Source organism: Mytilus californianus, unplaced genomic scaffold (genome assembly GCF_021869535.1).
Source record: "Mytilus californianus isolate M0D057914Y unplaced genomic scaffold, xbMytCali1.0.p SCAF_2, whole genome shotgun sequence".
In the NCBI taxonomy this organism is placed as follows: Eukaryota; Metazoa; Mollusca; class Bivalvia; order Mytilida; family Mytilidae; genus Mytilus; species Mytilus californianus.
Window position 1 is genome coordinate 7904526 of NW_026262668.1, and position 19033 is coordinate 7923558.

A 19033-nucleotide genomic window follows, 5' to 3' on the forward strand; every position below is an offset into this window, starting at 1 on the left:
TGAAGATTTCTTCTTGAAACTTTTCAAAAAATTTGATATTTCAAAACTATTGAAGAAAAAAAAAAATGGGAAAAAAAATCCCCCCCCCTTGGAGTAATTACCCCCAAACTCAATCCAAGCCTTTCCTTTGAGGTATGGAACCTTGTTGTACAATTTTAGAGAGATCCATACACTTAAACACAAGTTATTGTCTAGAAACTAGAAAAATGCTTGTTTTTGGCCCCTTTTTGCCCCTAATTCCTGCATGTTTGGGGCAATTACCCCCAAACTCAATCCCAGCCTTCCCTTTGTGATATGGAACCTTATGGTACAATTTCAGTGAGATCCATACACTTACACACAAGTTATTGTACGGAAACTACAAAAATGCTTCTTTTTGGCCCCTAATTCCTAAACTGTTGGTACCATAACCCCCAAAACTAATCACAACTTCCCTTTTGTGGTATTGAATCTTCTTGTAAAATTTCATAGAGATCCATTCACTTAAACTAAAGTTATTGTCTGGAAACCAAATGTGTCTTCGGACGACAACGTCTACGACAACATCATAGCATTATACGAACCCAAAAAAATTTTTGCGGTCGTATAAAAATCAGTTGAAAGAGGCTTAACTCATCAAATAGATAAAAATACTACAAATACAAGTGGACGTGGCCCAGTATTTGTACATCCAAACAACAAAAAGACACTAAGTACAGATCTGAGAGTACTCGCAGTTACTGACAGCTAGTTCAAAACCACTAACAACTAATAAAAAAAATCATGCATCTAAGACTGTTCTTGTTTACTGATCCATGAAATGAGGTCTAGGTCAAGTGAAAACTCTCTGACGAGAATGAGGACCTTGCAAGGTACGCACATACCAAATATAGTTATCCTATTACTCATAATAAGAGAGAAATTAACATTACAAAAAATCTGAACTTTTTTTTCAAGTAGTCACTGAACCATGAAAATGAGGTCAAGGACAATGGACATGTGACAGACAGAATTCGTATCATGAGGCATCTATATACAAAGTATGAAGCATCCAGGTCTTCCACCTTCTAAAATATAAAGCTTTTAGGAAGTTAGCTAATGCCACCGCCGGATCACTATCTCTATGTCGAGCTTTCTGCGACAAAAGTCGCAGGCTCGACAAAAATACATGAACATTTTAAAGTACTAAATTTTGAGTATATACATGTAAAACCACAAGTTACTAACTGAAGTTCATGGTGAACTGTAACCAAAAACTTTAAGTGAATACAATTTAGAGAAAGACAGATGAATGCACAAACACTATCAAAACAGAGCATAAAACTTACCGAACAAGATGTTTTACATTTATTCTTCAGAAGCAGGAAAATTGAAGTGTTTCTTTTCTTTCTCTGTCCTCCATGATATAAACTTCAAATTCATTCATGCAAAATATGAAAATCTGCAAAAGTAGGACCTTGTATCTCAGCTTATCCACATTTTGACTTTTGAACTGCATTGTTCTTTTCATCTTGCTGGCAACCTAAACATAAAAAAAATGATAAACACATAATTCTGGATAAACTTCGTGTATTTATTTTTGTTGGTACAAACAATCTTTTCCAACTTTAAACGAAAACATCATCATTAGAAAGGACGTCATACTAACCTCCGAAATATTTAAACAAGCCAAAATTAATACTTGATTAAGATCTTGTCATAAATGTATAGCATGGATACCTCTTATTTTTGAAGACCATATGTCTATTGCATACTTATATTCCTTTGTACAAGAGTATGCATATTAATATTAAAGATTGATTCTGAGGACTTTAAAATCAAAGACGTAGTGCCATTATCCCCTGAATTCATTACACTATACAATGCCATAAGGCTACTCCAAGTTGTATGCCAATCTTTAACATGTTTAATTAGCATGATTAATTTAAGTTTCATAACTCCATGTGTACACTTTGAGAATCTTACAATACTTTTTATTCTGATTTTCAGAACTTATTGTGAGGTTTTTATTAATGCGACTGAGAGCTGTATTGCATTCTTATATCTAATACATATTTATGAGCTGAAGACTACCTCCGGGTGCGTGACTTTCTCGCAGCGTTGAAGACCTGTAAGTGGCCTTCCGCTGTTGTCTGCTCTTTGGTTGGGTTGTTGTCTCTTTGACATATTCCCTATTTCCATTTTCAATTTTATGTATGCAGATTTTTCTTAAATCACAATATTCAATCTCACATTTTTGTCCATTATTCAAAATTAGCAAAAATTAATGCACACAAAAATTAACATTGTTAAAGCTTTTTTTTAAATTCAAAACAGTTGCCCAAAACCATTAAATTCTTTGTTTGATTTATTTTATATTATTCAAAGCCTTTTATAGCTAGCTAGATGGTATGGCATTTGCTCATTGTTGCATTTATATTGTTACCTATACCTAAATTGTGCATCATTTGGTCTCTGGTGGGGATAGGCCTACTGAAGAAGGTTCAACTTGGAATTTGCCGGATAATGAGTATTTATCCAAAAATGTAGAAGAAAGATATTCATAACCAAAACCAAAATTATGCTGAAATTAAAGATGTAAATTGTCTGTAACATGTTGTTTCATTTTTATTAGTGAGGTACTGGTGACCTGACGAAATTTATAAACATGAACTTTTGAACTATAGGAGTTACCCTACTGGAGTTTGGATCTAGGTCCATTCGCCCTGATTCACATTCAACCTTAATTACTTGTTAGCCTGAATAAGTTAATATCTGTTTGCCCTGGGTCCATCCGCCCTGATTTTAAATTTTATTTTGTTATCTTGATGTATAATGTTTATTTTTGAATAGAGTATGGTAAAGTTTGTACAAATTTTGCTCAATATTTATATTGTATTGCTACTACCAGATAATTTACATTATTTTCCTTTGATTTGTACTATAGAATACAGGTATAAAATTTTTAATATAATACAACTGAAGACGATTTTACAGTGGCGGATCCAGAAATTTTCATAAGTGATTGCCTAAGAGGGGGCCGGCTCCTGTCATGCTTCAGTGATTCCCTATATAATCAACCAAATTTTTTCAAGAAAAGGGGGCCCTGAACTCCTGTCCCCCCCCCCCCCCCCCCCAGCCCACTAAATCCGCCTCTCCTTTAAAAAAACAACTGAAAACCATTATAAACTGCATGTATTTATCTTAATTGAAAACAATTTCTTGAGTTTCTCATTTAGCAGATCCAGAACTTTTCATAAGGGAGGGCCGGCTCCAGTCATGCTTTAATGATTCCCTAAATAATCAACCAAATTTTTCCAAAGAAAGAAAGGGGGGCCCGGGCCCCAACCTCCCCCCCCCCCCCCCCCTGGATCAGCCTATGATATATGTGTTTATATATCTCTCTGATATCCCATTTCAAATCAAATGTGTATTAATAAAACTTTACACTAGAAAAGTAAGGGATAGTTACTCATTTGGGAAACTTTCAAATTCACAGCATGCCGGTGCCCGTGTTTTCATCACCCTCGTTGTATTGCGGAATAACGATTTAGGCAAATTGAGAAAAACATCATGTCTGTGGTTGATAGTAGTGTGTGTGCATTAATTTTCTATACCTTCTTATTAATATTTTTCCAATTTTGAGTACTGACGGCAAGTGTTGTAACGTATAGTGTACCAATGTCTTCAGACCAATGTGCTATCAGGGGAATATAAGTAAGGGGGAGGGAAACCAATGATAATATGCTGGGAAGATCTTATTCGAACCTTTTTGAATTTTACCATCTCAAACGACTAAATATCAGAGATTATCGAAAAATAAATCGTATCTTGCCATTGGTTTAAAAACTTTACGTCAATATGACAATCATTTATAACATGAATATTGATATATTTGAACTCTATTATTCTAAAATTAAAAGGTCAATACACCGGTTTGTTTACTAGCTAACGCGTATTAATCACAGCCATGCACATGTTTAACTGACTTGAGATATGATTATATATATATTTTAAAGTGGCAACATTTAAAAAAAAGAAGACCTTAAATTTATTTGTTTCCGTTGTGCACATATTTTTTGTAAATTATTAACGAATTGGTGACAGGTTATTTGCATTCGACCTGCAATGCTCCCTTACCGGGTAGTTGTATTCGAACTGTTCGTTGTTCAGTTACTCTGAGTCAGTGATGATAATTTCATTTTTTTCCGTCTTCATCTTTTTATAGACATTTGTTCTATTAATATAAGGATGCATAATTTAGCTACTTATAACTGGGACTATTATACTAACATAGTATAATATTAGTCCCAGCTTATAACAAAAGCGGCTTAGTATGCATCTGAGACTACTATAACACAGTGTTATAGTAGTCTCAGTATGCATGGAAAACAGAATAATTGAATCCAGTTTTCTATATTTTTAGGACCACTGCATTTGTCAATGTGAAATCATATAATATATAGATATAAGAAGATGTGGTATGAGTGCCAATGAGACAACTCTCCATCCAAGTCAAAATTTTAAAAAAGTAAACCATTATAGGTCAAAGTACGGTCTCCAACACGGAGCCTTGGCTCACACCGAACAGTAAGCTATGAAGGGCCCCAAAAATTACTAGTGTAAAACCATTCAAACGGGATATAAAAAAAAACATTATTATGTCTTTTTCTTTTCTTGTCATCTTATCAATAAAATCAGAAGTCCATTATACTAGACTAGTTTAGTAATGGACTTCTGATAAAATCTATTAAAGAGTTTATAGAAAAAAGATGTGGAATGATTGCCAATGAGACAACTCTATAAGAGACCAAATGACACAGAAATTCAAAAATGAACAAAGTCTTATAAAAGGCCCGGAAATGACAAATGTAAAACAAATAAAACGAGAAAACAAGCGGTCTAATTTATGTACAAAATAATGAACGAAAATCAAATATGTAACACAGCAACTAACGACAACCACTGAATTACAGGCTCCTGACTTGGGACAGGCACATATAGAATGTAGCGGGGTTAAACATGTTAGCAGGCGCCAACCCTCCCCTAACCTGTGCTATGGAGGAATAGTACAACATAAGAACAAATCATAAACATCAGTTGAAAAAGGCTTAACTCATCAGATGGATATAAATAGAAATACATCTATAACAAAAACACAGACTCCTTGCATTCATTTAACAAACCAGCTAGCTCCATCCTTTGACCAGAACCTGTGATATATTCCAGGCGCGGATCAAGTCATTTTGAAAGTGGGTTTCATTGGGTTTAGTTTTTATACGACCGCAAAAAAATTTTGCGGTCGTATATTGGTATGACGGCCAACGTCGTCGTCCGAAGACACATTGATTTTCGCACTCTAACTTTAGTTTAAGTGAGTGGATCTCTATGAAATTTTACCATAAGGTTCAATACCACAAAAGGAAGGTTGGGATTGATTTTGGGGGTTATGGTACCAACAGTTAAGGAATTAGGGGACAAAATAAAATTAAGCATTTTTGTAACTTCCAGACATAACTTGTGTGTTAGTGTATGGATCTCTCTGACACTGTACCACAAGGTTCCATATATATCACAAAGGGAATGCTGGGATTGATTTTGGGGGTAACAATAAGGCTGAAGTAATTTGGTTCACCTTATGTTAGGCATGACTTTAACAGATGACCATACAAATACTCAAAATCAAGGATAACAATAAGGCTGAAGTAATTTGGTTCAGTCACCGGTTTGTTAATAGTTAATAAACTATTCCCAGCTTCTATTATTTAATTAACTGTTGACACAGGGATATACGTCTCGTTGTAAGCAATTAAAATGATAAAATGGAAAGGTTAAAATAATTGCAAATACTTTTACACATTTTAACTAAGAAAAAATATTCCAAGTCATTCAATGCCAATGACCGGAGGCGCAAGGCTAACTAATCTCCATGGAAATGAGATATGCTAAGGTGCAAATCCAGAATTTAAAAAAAAAGAGGCCTGAGGGGGTTCGATCCAAGTCTATGCTTATACAACAGCATGCCAAATATGATCGAGTTCTTAAGTAACCTAAACACAGACTTGTTCAAACAGCGACACCACGCTATAAACATGTCTCACATTAATGAATTCATAGAGGCAAAACAAAAACCATCAAGAATGTTCATAACAACCAGGTGTTTGTTGGCATGCACCTCTTTCTTAAACATTTCATGAAACCTTATAATGAAAATCAGATTTATATTTTTATATTGTGTATCACATAAAGGATAATCACCCTGGAATGTAATTTAGAAAATACCGTAACAATATGTTTTCACTGTATTACCTAACAAAAAGCCCAATATGGTTGCAAGAGCTAAACGGTATGATCAGATTGGTCTTAGCTTCAAAGAGCCAGTGAACCAATACAATCAAACCTGTAGGGTATCAGTGTTTGCGTTTGAAGTTCCCCATAAGTATTCTATTTTGGTTCCGATTGGAGACACACCATGGACTAATTGTCATCATAGGTGGTCAAACGTTCATATTTAAACCAAACAAGAACTTTTTCTTTTGTTCTAATTTCCAAAAGACTTCATAGACATATTGGTACAATATATATGTCTCTGAACACATGAAGTGAAATGAAATCAAACCATGAAGGAATATTCTATAATAATACCTATTGTGAATATTGCTATTGTGTTTAGTTTCAGTGAGTTGTCTGGTTTAAGAGGAAGCCTTGATAGTTGGTCATCTTGTTGGAATTATTTTACACTTTGTAATCTTTGTGTCTTCCATAGATTGCTACACAAGGCCATACATAACTGTGACCTGTATTTTCTAGCATTTACATTGGTCTCTGCATGGTGGAAAGATGTCTCATTGGAGATCATACTACATCTCCCAATTTTATATTGATAATCATATAGATCCAAGAAAATAGAAGCTACAAGTATCATTCTATTAAACATACAAAATTTTTGAGAAAGACAATTCTGTACTTTTGGATATATGGTATTAATTATAGACAATTTCAGTCAACTTGAAATTTCACATAGACAGTTAATTTTTATGTGAGCCTGTCTGTTTTATTTAAATGGTTGACAATATATCATTTATCCATTTCATATCCTTGTGACATTAAAATATTCTGAGCATACATGTAACATGACATGGGAAGAAAGATAGTCAGACATACCAAATAGTTCTTATATTTGGGATATTACATGTGACTGTAATAATATATATGTTAATATTTTCATGATAGCAGGTCTAATAACCACTTGACTTGGTTTAAAAGATTTCTTGGATTGTATGAAAAGGAAAGCTTTCATTTTTGATATGCAGCTTGAAAATGTTGAGTTGATGTCTATTAGCAATTTTAAGATCTGCCATGTCTGCTGTGCAGCTACATCTTGTTTCTTGGTATTTTAGAATTAATTGCATGCAGCCACAAAGGTCCAGACCTGGTATTGTTCTTTTTTTTCTCTATTTTTTTATGCTCTTGTTAAAACAGTTTTAAAATTCTTAACATCTTTTCTGGTAGCTCATTTTTACCTGAAAAAGAGAAGTCATATAATATCAATCAAGAATTAACAAAATTGGCATGTAATTACACATGTATAAAAGATCAGTGGCGGATCCACAAAATGTTCATAAGAGGGGGCCCACTCGAGTCATGATTCAGTGATTCCCTATATAATCATTCAAATTTTTCCCACAAAAGGGGGGGACGGCCCGCTGCAACCCCCCTAAATCCACCTCTGAAAATAAAATTGTCTTACTGTTACTGCGGATTCATTTTAATATCAATTGTGTATACAGCAGAGAAAAACAGTCCAATAAAATTATTTTTTCTAGAAGTATGTAAGATGAGTAATGTACTATTAACAAACAAGTCCATTTGCCTTGCTTATATACACAATGTTTTTTTAACTGAAATATAGAACTCTAATAAATGTTTGTACATTCACTGATAAGCTGATAAGTCATTTCTAATAATTATTTCATATATGTACTTACACCTTAATATCAAAACAGTCTCTGTATGTACATGTATCTCTTTCTTTCCATTTCACATAACTCTACAATCAGAACAGCATCTGCAACAACCAAAATTTTAGGTTTATGACCCCTTCTGTAGCCATGTGAATTATGAAATTTTCAAGCTGCAATAGTATCAAAACAGCAAAGATAATGAATAATAGAGATGGGCTGTTTTGTACATATACCAAGGGGAAACTTCGTGCAAAGCATTATTATTTATTGTTTCATTGCATTTAATAGAAAAGGGGGATTTTGTGGCAAATAAACCAAGATTTTTGTAGAAAATCCACAGACTTTAAAAAAGAGATTTTTGTTATAAAATTTTAAACATAGATTACTCACTTGTTTTTCTATGATATGCTAGCATTTATTGTTTACAAAAAGTCCTAAACAACTTTTAATTCCAAAAAACCTCATGCTGAGTCACTAAAGTCGAGTGCACCCTAGAAGGTGTACTTGAACTGGTCCATATTTATATTTGTTCTAACCAATATTTTGATTTATAAACTTGTCCTAAGGAAATCATTGCTAGCACTGCATGCAATATTCCTCTATCTATCAGGCATAGAATGGTCAAATATTAGATTACAAGGGAAAGGCTAGATTTTATTTAAAATTACATGTTTAGCATTGAAACAACAAAAGGATACATAATTCTTAAAGAGCTCTAATTAAGAGCTCATGTTCCTTGCTATTAATATTTATATATGCAACCCGACTTTAAATAAAGATTACTTTACTATACTTTACTTTAAAGACTTTGAGACAAACTTGTCATATAATCAGAAATGTTATTTCAAACAAAGCTGTCCAGTCTTTTGTTTTTTATGGTCATCATCATGGATTAAAAAAAATCTGAGTAAATACTTAAAAGTTAATCACTTTAAATTTGGTTGCCTTTATGAAAGGAGCAAAAATGCTTACCATGTGCAGTATACAAAGATTTAATATTGACCTGGCAGCAGTGACAATTAAACAATGACTGAGAGCACAACATGGTACATTTTTGTAAAAAATATACATGACTATATCATTGTATATCAAGCAGTGTAAATTATATAATAAAATCTAGGATGATATTCACTTACATTCTGCCAACACTTAAAGTAGGAACTATTTCTAGGACTATCGTGACTGTGTGGTAAACAATTTGTGAGGTGGTGTTTGATTAGCATATCAATAGAACAACAACAATGTCAACATGCAACTGCAAACTCGTTATTTTGTTGATTGATTTTATTTTTGTCATTCAATATCGATTATTATAACTTTGTCAATCATTTGTAATGGATATTATGTCAAATAATCGAATAGTTTATCTTTTTATGTCATATTCTTGAAAAAGTTGAAATCGCAAGTACCTTGCGATTTCCTTTCGATATTTTTCAATAGCACAACTTTTTGGCCGTCTGGTTTCAAGAGTTTTTACAGTGCGATTATTATTGTCATTTAGATAGATCAAAAGACCATGTTATGAAATATTATGTGGCAGACTTACGTGTCATTCTGATATGTACGATCCGCTAAATCAACCTTTTTGTAAACACAAAACTTGATCTTCCCCGCATAAAAATGGCGTTTGCAGTATAGTAAGGAGTTGTTTCCCCTTACTGGTGCTATTTACAAGTGCGATTGAGGAATGCAGGGGAAAGAAACTTATCAATTATGTTTATTCTTAAGACAAAAATGAGCCGCCGTAAAGTGAACCGTGTCCAGGAGGTTACTGACACGTAATAGGGCAGAGACATATATACACATATGTGTATATATGTCTCTGTAATAGGGTCATCTCTCGAGAACATTAACTAGTACATTGATAATTTACTATGCAGTCAGTATCCCGAAAAAAAAACGTATGGATGCAAAACGCTTCAGTAGTGGTTTCGGCTGACTACTAATACGTGCACTTTGTCTCAAAATATCCCGGCAGCGTTAAAGTTGAAGTCAGGATCTTGGGAGGGGGGGTCTTCTTTTCTGTGTACTTTAAATTTTTTAGCTATATTTCTACAAACTTACATTTTTTGATCATTACTCTCTTTCCTCATATTTTAGCATTTCATTATTCTTTAATCTTTATTGTTTGCCCGTTATTCTCTATTCTGTTAACCCCCATCCATACCCTCTTATGTGGACTTAAGCTTTCGGTAGTTTATTTTATCCTATTTCTGTCTATGTGAATGTAAATACTTTATTTATCACAAAACAAAAACTTACTAAATATTTTTTTATGAAGTCCTCACCAGTTGCGGATCCAAAAAATGTCATAAGGAGGCACCGTAACTGTCATGCATAACGATGGGGCCCGCTTCAGTGATTCTCTAAATAATCAACCAATTTTTTCCAAAAAAGGGACGGGCCCCCATGTCCTCACCTTAATCCACCTCTACCCCTTCCCACTTCGTATCATTGAATTCAGATTCAAGATCTCTCTGATTAAAGTAAGTAAGTAAGTCACATTTGCTTATATCAGGTTTTTGAATTGAACTGGCGGATAGTTGTTTCATTACCAATCATACCACATCTCCTTATTTTTTATATATACGAAAGCTTTATTCATACTTTTAGGTGTATTGGTGAATGTGTAGAGATGCAGCAATTGTGTAGATACATTTTAACATACAGCACAAGAGATGCAGATTATATAAAACTTATAAGTCGAAAACATACTGACAACGCCATGGCAAAAACTTAAAAACGACCAAATGACGTACAACAGTCTATAAAACTTAACTATAGCATACAGAACGCAAACATTTAAAACACATAAGAAGCACCCAGACAGTCAAATAGAAATTTAAAGAATAAATAATTTGTAAAGATTTTCAACTAGGCCTACAGCTGTATTTTCTTATCATCTAACAGTAAACATAGGTTCTGGTACTATGTGATAAGTCATTTTTTCATGCAGACCCAGTTTCATTGATACCTTGAACTTAAAGTGGTTTTATGCATATCAGCCCAGATTGTGTGTGTAATTTTATTAAACAATTCAACAATACACGTTCTAAACAGGTTAAATTCAATTTACAAATTTACAAATTCAGATCTACTGGCATTCAACACCCAATTACTTACTTGCTGTATATTGTCAATCCCTCAACATCGTGAATACGCCATGCGAGGTGTTGGCTATGTTTGATACAGGGTGGCGGCTTCGAAGCGTAGAAAAAAATCCAGGTAAATGAAAGTGTAAAATTTTGTTGTTGAAAATTTTAAGTACTAAATTCCTAAATTTGTACTTAACTCCGTTCTACGGGTAACATGGTTGTTTGATATGAAAATAGGATAAAAAGCATTATCACATTATAAGTATTCGTAAATGGATATGAAAAAACTTAACAAGGAATAAGTATCGGTAAACGGACAGAAAGTCGCAGTACAAAAGTTTAAATTAATTATTTTACAATTGTTTAAATATATGAGTGAAAGTTCTTGACGAATTGACTTTATTTATAGATGGTATTTAGTTGAGGAAATGATTAATTCGCTTTCAAATAGTTTTTTTTTATCATTAACTTATAAAAAGGAGACATTTTTGACAGCATGAAGCCAGTTAATTACCAAACCACTTTGGCAGATTGTTTTCTTAACAATCATTGTTCAATATTAATATTCAAAAATAAATTTTGTTTACAAGTCCGTTTCCTTTTAAAAATGTTTCAGAAAATTAAGTTTATTCAAAGAAAAAAATATCCCAAAACTAAATCGTGACTCAAAATTTCCTAATGAAATTGTTAGATTCCAAATATTTAGGAGAAGATTGTATTTGTACTTTATGTAATGGTGGTTTTATTGGAGACGCGATTCATTATATTATAGCAAGGATTTGTACAAATCCTTGATTATAGAATGTTCGGCAATAGACGAAAGTAGACAAACCCTATTTAAACGGGGTTTTGATCTCCAAGGACCCCACATTTTACATCGAATAAGATCTATATTTTTTAACGTTTTCAAATGAAATAACTTGAATTGAAAATTTCCCGACTATGTGAAGATTTCTTATATTTCTAAATGGCTTCAATTATTACATACAAAACGAAAAAAATAACTTTTTTTTGTAAAAACAATATTCATGTATTATTATAATTTTTCCAAGGAAACGCTTTCTTTTTTTTTTTTGGCAAAGTTTACTTGTATGTGTTTATAACCATCACCAATCGTCTTGTGTGTGAATTTTTATGCTATAAGCATAAATAGTTTCTGACATACGGCGTGACATGCGAAAACCCCCTTTTTCTTTTTACAAAAAACTCAATATCTCTAAAATAAAACAACGCTCACTAAAACCAGAAGTCCATTACTAGACGTAAAACATATATACATGTCCTGAGTGACTTTTTATGTCCTGTCTGCACTCAGGAGATCCTGAGCGGTTTTTAGACGTACCGTTAATTTATAGGCATATATTTGAAGCTGTTCTTAATTATGTACATTATCTATAGGTATACATGTATCAGACAAAAAACTTTCCAAAGAACTTAGTTCTAGTTATCTTAGGTCCTAGTCACAGGCACTTGTCTCAGAAAAAAAATTTCCTATATACTTTTAATGTTATATTAAGGTATATAGGATACAAAATTCTGAGACAAGTGCCTGTGGTCCTAGTGTGAAATAAATCCACTGGGAATTGGCCTTTTTAAACACAACTATATACACGTTTTCTCAAGGGTTTGTACATGTAAAGTGAAATTATTTTTACTAAATGCGTAGTTACATAAGTTTATTTGCTACTGTTTTCTTCTTTATTTTATATAAATGATTTTTTTTTTGAATTTTAACATTTTTTTCTACGAAAAATTTGTAGTGTTGCAATAGGGAATGAACACAGATACTTAACTACATTTAACGAAAGAAATTTTGTGTAATGTCATCAATCTGTATTACACATAGACAGGATGTTCTCTAGATAACTATGGTATTTATAATACGTTATACACACCCCAGGGTACACGCACTGTCGTAATGGAAAATTACTGCATGCTTTAATTACCTGTAATCAGCCATGTAACAAATCAGTTGACTGACCATGTCATTACAGTTTAAAAAGTTTTTCCTCAGATCAAAACGGAATATTCATTTTAACTTTAAAATTTAAAACTTTAAAAGTATACTTTGACATAATTATGAAGTAAAAGAATTTAACAATTGACTAATCGGATTTTTCCAAAGATTAAGATACAATTATATTTATTATTCTGGGACTGACAGATATATCACAGGCACTTGTCTCAGAATTTTATTTCCTATATACCTTTATTAAAGTATATAGGATTTTTTTTCTGAGACAAGTGCCTGTGAGACATATACATGCATAAGTCCCAGACATATATAATTGTAAATCAAAATGATTTACCTAATTACTGGGAAATATAATATAATGTTTCAGTTATGTTGATGTCACAAATACACATGAATTATTTGATGATGCATGCTGGAATTTCTTATCTAAATGCATGACGATGACCACAGACATATATATATATATATACATTTACTGATTCTATAATTTCTTGAGAAAAAAAAATCAGGAGGGAAGTCAGAGGGAAGTGAAACAAACATTTTAAGCTTTTATTAGAAATTGTTGGGAAGACAATAAAATACGACATTGAGTTTTGAAAAAAAAGTTTATGATTGGTCTTATTTTTTTATTAATAAAGATGCCCCCTTTTTAGCCACACCGACGAATGGAGAATTCCAAATAGGGTCACAAGGTCACATTTTAAAACTTTTTCAGTCGCCCAGTCCCAAAAAAGCAATTTTGACTGGCATTGTTTTTAGTCGAATTATATTTTTGCAGGTCAGGTTGCAAAGTGGCAGGTCGGATTTGACTATGTTGACAACGGTCCTAAAAAATATCCGAAAAAACGTTGAATCAAACGATATGAACCTACGCAGTTTTATATTATAAGACTGACATACACCAGTGTGCTAACTGTGCTGGGTGAGGTGCTGTAACTTGATATACATGTATCATTAAGCTACAGTACTGTTAGGATTTGCCTGCCTATTTGCCTGTTAGTATAGACTGTCCCTGGCTTGAAAGTATGGTTCTCTGCTCAGCAACGGGTGCGTGATTAGCAAATCAAATATCTTGTAGCAGTAAAATACCTCGGGGGTGGGGGGGGGGGGGGGGGGGGGTGCACTTCAATATTTGATTGATAGGGGGTGTCGCTGGGGTTCTGTTACCCCACCCTTTTCATATAAATTAGATCTTAAAAATGTATACCTTTTCATATATTGCGTGGGTAAAATTGTAACCTTTTCCCATATTGATTGGGTTTCGTGGGGTATGTTGGAAAAGTGGAATATTTAAGGCTAAGATTTGTGTGTAATGTTTACTTACGGCGAGACTTTCGGCTGTGAAAAAATGACAGGGCTTTTCATATACAAGTAATTGGAACTTTATCGACCTTATCATATATTTCTGATAGTTTTCCCCTGCACCTATTCCCATATTTTCAAGCAGGAAAAAGTGACCTATTCCAGCGGCACGTCCTATCATCTTGTATATAGGAAGTGCCCCGCCCCCCCCCCCCCCCCCCCCCCCGAGTAAAATACACAAATGTATAATACCTTAATTCAGGAGCACAGTCTCTCTTTACCGTAAATAACTTCGAGATTTATATGTAAGTTTACTTTGCTAATCGATGTTCCTGTAATTCAGATTTATATTTATTTGTGAGACCCCCGTCACTATTTATATTCACTCAAAGAAAGGGGTTCTCCGTTACTGGGAAAATCTTATCTGATTCAGGAATCAATTTATCGGTTACACTCCCCTATCACCAGTGACATTCTGAAAAAAGGTATACTGTTGACTATCAATTTGCACGATTAGTTACAGATGTCGACTCGGACTACTGCAAAAGACAATAATTCAGTTCACTGATTTAGATTGAATAGTGGTTCGGTTAATCCCCTCTTCTCCAAACAAGTAAGAATTAGGTTACATCTTTTGGTAGTCCAAATAATTATGACGTCTTGCAAGGCTATTTTAATTTTTTTTTCTATCTATCTATCTTCATATTTCCGCACTCAGTCACAACTTTGACTATTACGTGCCCAGAAAAAAGTTAGAATAGCCTTGCAAGACGTCATAATTATTTGGACTAATCTTTTGGCAAATATGGTCGTACCACAGGCGTTTGTTACAATTTACCGGGTTTTCTATCCTTACGAATCCTGAAAAACTAACCAGGCCAGGTGATAAAAAATCTGTCTCCCCTTTTTATCCCACCAGAATATCAAAAGGTTGTCTCCTTACACCTACATGACAAAAATATATATACAAATATGGTATCATGACAATGTGACGGCTCTTCAACAGAAACTAAAGACGTAGAAGTTAACAACTATATAGGTCACCGTACAGAAGTCAACAATGGGCTAAAAAGGCAAACTGCATAATAAGCTACAAAAGGCCAAAATAGATAGACAATATCTGACAAGGGTAGAAATGTCCAGAATGTTGAAAAAAAAATCTACTGTCCATTTTTGATCTTGGGGAAACTCCTTATATTATACTGCCTGGTTTGGTGGTAGCGTGTTCACCTCAAGTGCAGAAGGTTGTTTATTTTGAACCCAACCGGGTAAAACCAAAGACTTTAAAGTTGGTATTTGCTGCTTCTCCCTTAAGCACGCTGTATTATTAAGGTGTAAGAGCAAATACTGGTTTGTTCAGAGTCAGAATAATGTGTCAAGGTAAGGTGACATGTCTCTCAGAGAACTAGTGTAAGAGATAAATTAGTCCTGGTAAAAATAATGAAAATTGTCTGGTCAGACAAATATAACTAGTATTAAAAGTCCATGGATACAGAATTTACTAGTATATTTAGTCGGATGTCAGTAATTTATGTCCCCAGACTAATTTTCCTAGTCCATGACATCACTATTCCGAGGTAAAAATGTCCAGTTTTTCTAATACTGTATGCATCATGTCAAGTATATTTGGTGTATGAAAATTTTTAAGGATGTATGTTTGTCTGGCATGTTTTATTCAACCTTGACCTCATTTTTATGGTTCATTGCTCAATGATATTTTTTTTGTTTGTTTTTTGGTCACTTTTTCTATTTCCTTATTTTCAAATTAGCAATAGGTCAACTATATTTGGTGTATGGAATGATTGTAAGGTGCATATGTTTGACTGAGAAGTTTCATCTTACCTTGACTTTATTTTCATAGTACATTGGACAATGTTTAGTTTTTGTGGTTTGATCTATTTTTCGGATACTGTTAGCAATAAGGCCCCTATATTTGGTGAATGGAATGATTGTAAGATGCACATGTCTGTCTGGCATGTTTTATATGACCTTGACCTCATTTTCATGGTTCATTGGTCAATGAAAAGTTTGCATTGTTTTGTCAGTTTATCATATGCTTTAAGCAACAGGTAAATTATATTTGGTGGATGTAACGATTGTAAGGTATGCATGTCTGTCTGGCAGATTCATATAACCATGACCACATTTTATGGTTCTTTGGTCAATGCTAAGTTTTCTTGGTTTTTTCATTTTATCAGATATTATAAGCATATGTCTACTTGTTGGTGTATGGAATGACTGCAAGGTGTCATATAAAAATAACAAGATGTCTGTCTGCCAAGGTTAATATTGCTGTGACCTCATTTTCATAGAATATTGATAATATTAAACAGCAAAAATGATGAGCAAGATATACAAATGATCTGAAATTGTCAGTTGCCTACTAGTACTAATTATGTGATAGTAGTTATTGTCATTAAATGATAATGTTTACCCTTTTATGTGTAGGGCAAGGACATTAAAGATAAAGGGAAACTATAAACAAAAGAAATTATCAACAAAAATAGATTTACAGATGTCAACAAAGCCTAAATGGTAAGTCCACTTCTATAAAAGTTATTGCCCTTGAATAATGATTATTATGAAAATAAGCTGTGGTATGATAAATAAGAAAACTATCCACCAGAGTTCAATTAAGTGGATGTAAGCAATGCAATTACTTATTAGAGGCCAATGATGACCTGTAAATAATGAGAAAACCCATACCCTATACATGATATAGTCATCTATAAAAGACACCACAAACAAAATTTGGAACAAAACATCAATTCAAACTTCAAATATACCAGACTAATTTATAAAAAAAAACAAGTTATGAAAAAACAAATATGACGTACTTGAACCAACATCAACCACTGAACTATGTACAGGCTCCTGATTTTGGACAGGCAAAATATGGCAGGGTTGATATAAAGATAAGAAGCGGTATGATTGCCAATGAGACTTTTCTCCAATAGAGATCAAATGACATTAAATTTAACAAAATTAGTTCACTGTACAGCCTTCGACAATGAGCAAACCCTATACTGCATAGTAATCTATAAAAGGCCATGAAATAACAAATTTAAAACAATTTAAAAAGGGCATGGTGTCTATCCATGCTAAACATGCTTGGGGGAAACACCACAAAGGCGAAAGCTAAGTGCCTGATTTTTGCACAAAACAAAAAATAAAAAACAAATATGATATATAGCAACAATTGACAACCACTGAATAACAGGCCCCTGACTTGGGACAGCCACTTACAAAATGTGGCATGGTTTAACATGTTTGCTGGTGCCAAATCCTCCTCTAATTAAGGGCAGTGGTGTAAGTGTCAGTTCATTTAAATATAAAAACTATAAAATCAGTTGAAAAGGGCTATTTTCTGCTCTTTGGTCAGGTTATTTTGATACATTCCCGTTTTCATTTTCAATTTTATTAACTCATTAGAATGCAACAAAGCAGAAAAACAGCTACCAAAAACACAGACCGGATGTGGCTGGAAATTTATTCTTTCCCTTTAACAAAAAAGACTCAACATACAGATCTATTAGTACTGACAGTTACTGACAGCTAATTCAAAGCAAATATCAACTAATAAAATAAACATTTTGTGAGCACCCAACCCACGCCTAACCTGGGACAGTGGTTTTAATAACAGCACAACATTTGAACAAACTGTAAACATTTGTTGCAATTGGCTTAACTCAAAAGACTGCAACAAGGCACAAAAAACAACTAATATGAAAACCATAGACACAAAGCACTGAAATAAGAGTTCTTACAATTTTAAATATTCAAATGAAAGTTTTATCAAAATGTACATAAACATGATAAAATAGCCATGTTATTGCTGTATTTCTCTTCATTTATAATTTTTGAGTTTTGTGTATTTGTAGGTCAGACATCTTGGTTTTCATGATCATCATTCAACAAGTCAATACTGAACAGAAAACTTAAAGTTGATATTTTTCTACATAGTGTGACTTTTTTATTAATTTGAAATGGAATGTGTTTTTTTCCTACATAAGAAAGAGGAAATTTCATCATAATGACTATAAACAAAAAGGCGTCATATCATCATGATCATAGATGCACAAGAACTTAATCATGTAAATGCAACAACGTAATTATCAATTGAAAGAAGGGAGGAATGAAAAAATATATTAGTATTTTGTTGTCCAAATGAACTTGCTTTATCCACTCATTTAAATCGCTCCATCCAATAAAGATGTACGGTGGAAGATTTTTGAAGAACAGATTGCAAAAGAGGTTTTGTCTTAGAATTGTAGGAATATTCTAGTGGATGAAATAATTTATTTACTTGACTCTTATATAGTGGACTGAATAATTGTACATAGCAAGCTGAAACAAGAAAAACTAAAACTTAACGGGAAAAGTGTTTATTTTATAAATTTGCAAATATAAACGTAATATTATGAACACCACAAAGGTATAAGATTCAAATCGTTTGCATATTCATGTATTGCAATAGAACTATAACAAAGAAAACTTTAACTTATGAAAAGAGTAAACTATTAACTGTGCTTTGTCAATTTATTCAGTCAGAATATAAAATATTTTTTTCAGTTCTATTTTTCATAATAAAACAAACAAGACAAAGATTTCAAATCAATATTTTTTCTTTTATTAAGACATGTCATCATTTTATTTCAGTTAAAGGATTTTATTTTTTGACTTTAAATAGTATTATACTTTCCAAAATAATAATAATCTTTATTGTCATATAAACAAAT

At 33.0% G+C, this 19033-nt stretch overlaps 2 long non-coding RNA genes across 2 annotated transcripts; one reads left to right on the forward strand and one right to left on the reverse strand.

Annotated features, from left to right (window-relative positions):
• Positions 1–6866: 6866 nt before the first annotated feature.
• LOC127729213 (uncharacterized) lies at positions 6867–9583 on the reverse strand. Its single transcript, XR_007994546.1, has 3 exons — positions 9469–9583; positions 7947–8026; positions 6867–7481 (listed from the first exon to the last, which is right to left on the reverse strand). It is a non-coding gene; the product is annotated as an uncharacterized LOC127729213 (long non-coding RNA).
• A 1245-nt stretch (positions 9584–10828) lies between these two features.
• On the forward strand, positions 10829–18767 carry LOC127729214 (uncharacterized). The gene is made up of 3 exons (XR_007994547.1): positions 10829–11147; positions 16743–16829; positions 18176–18767. It is a non-coding gene; the product is annotated as an uncharacterized LOC127729214 (long non-coding RNA).
• Positions 18768–19033: the final 266 nt, after the last annotated feature.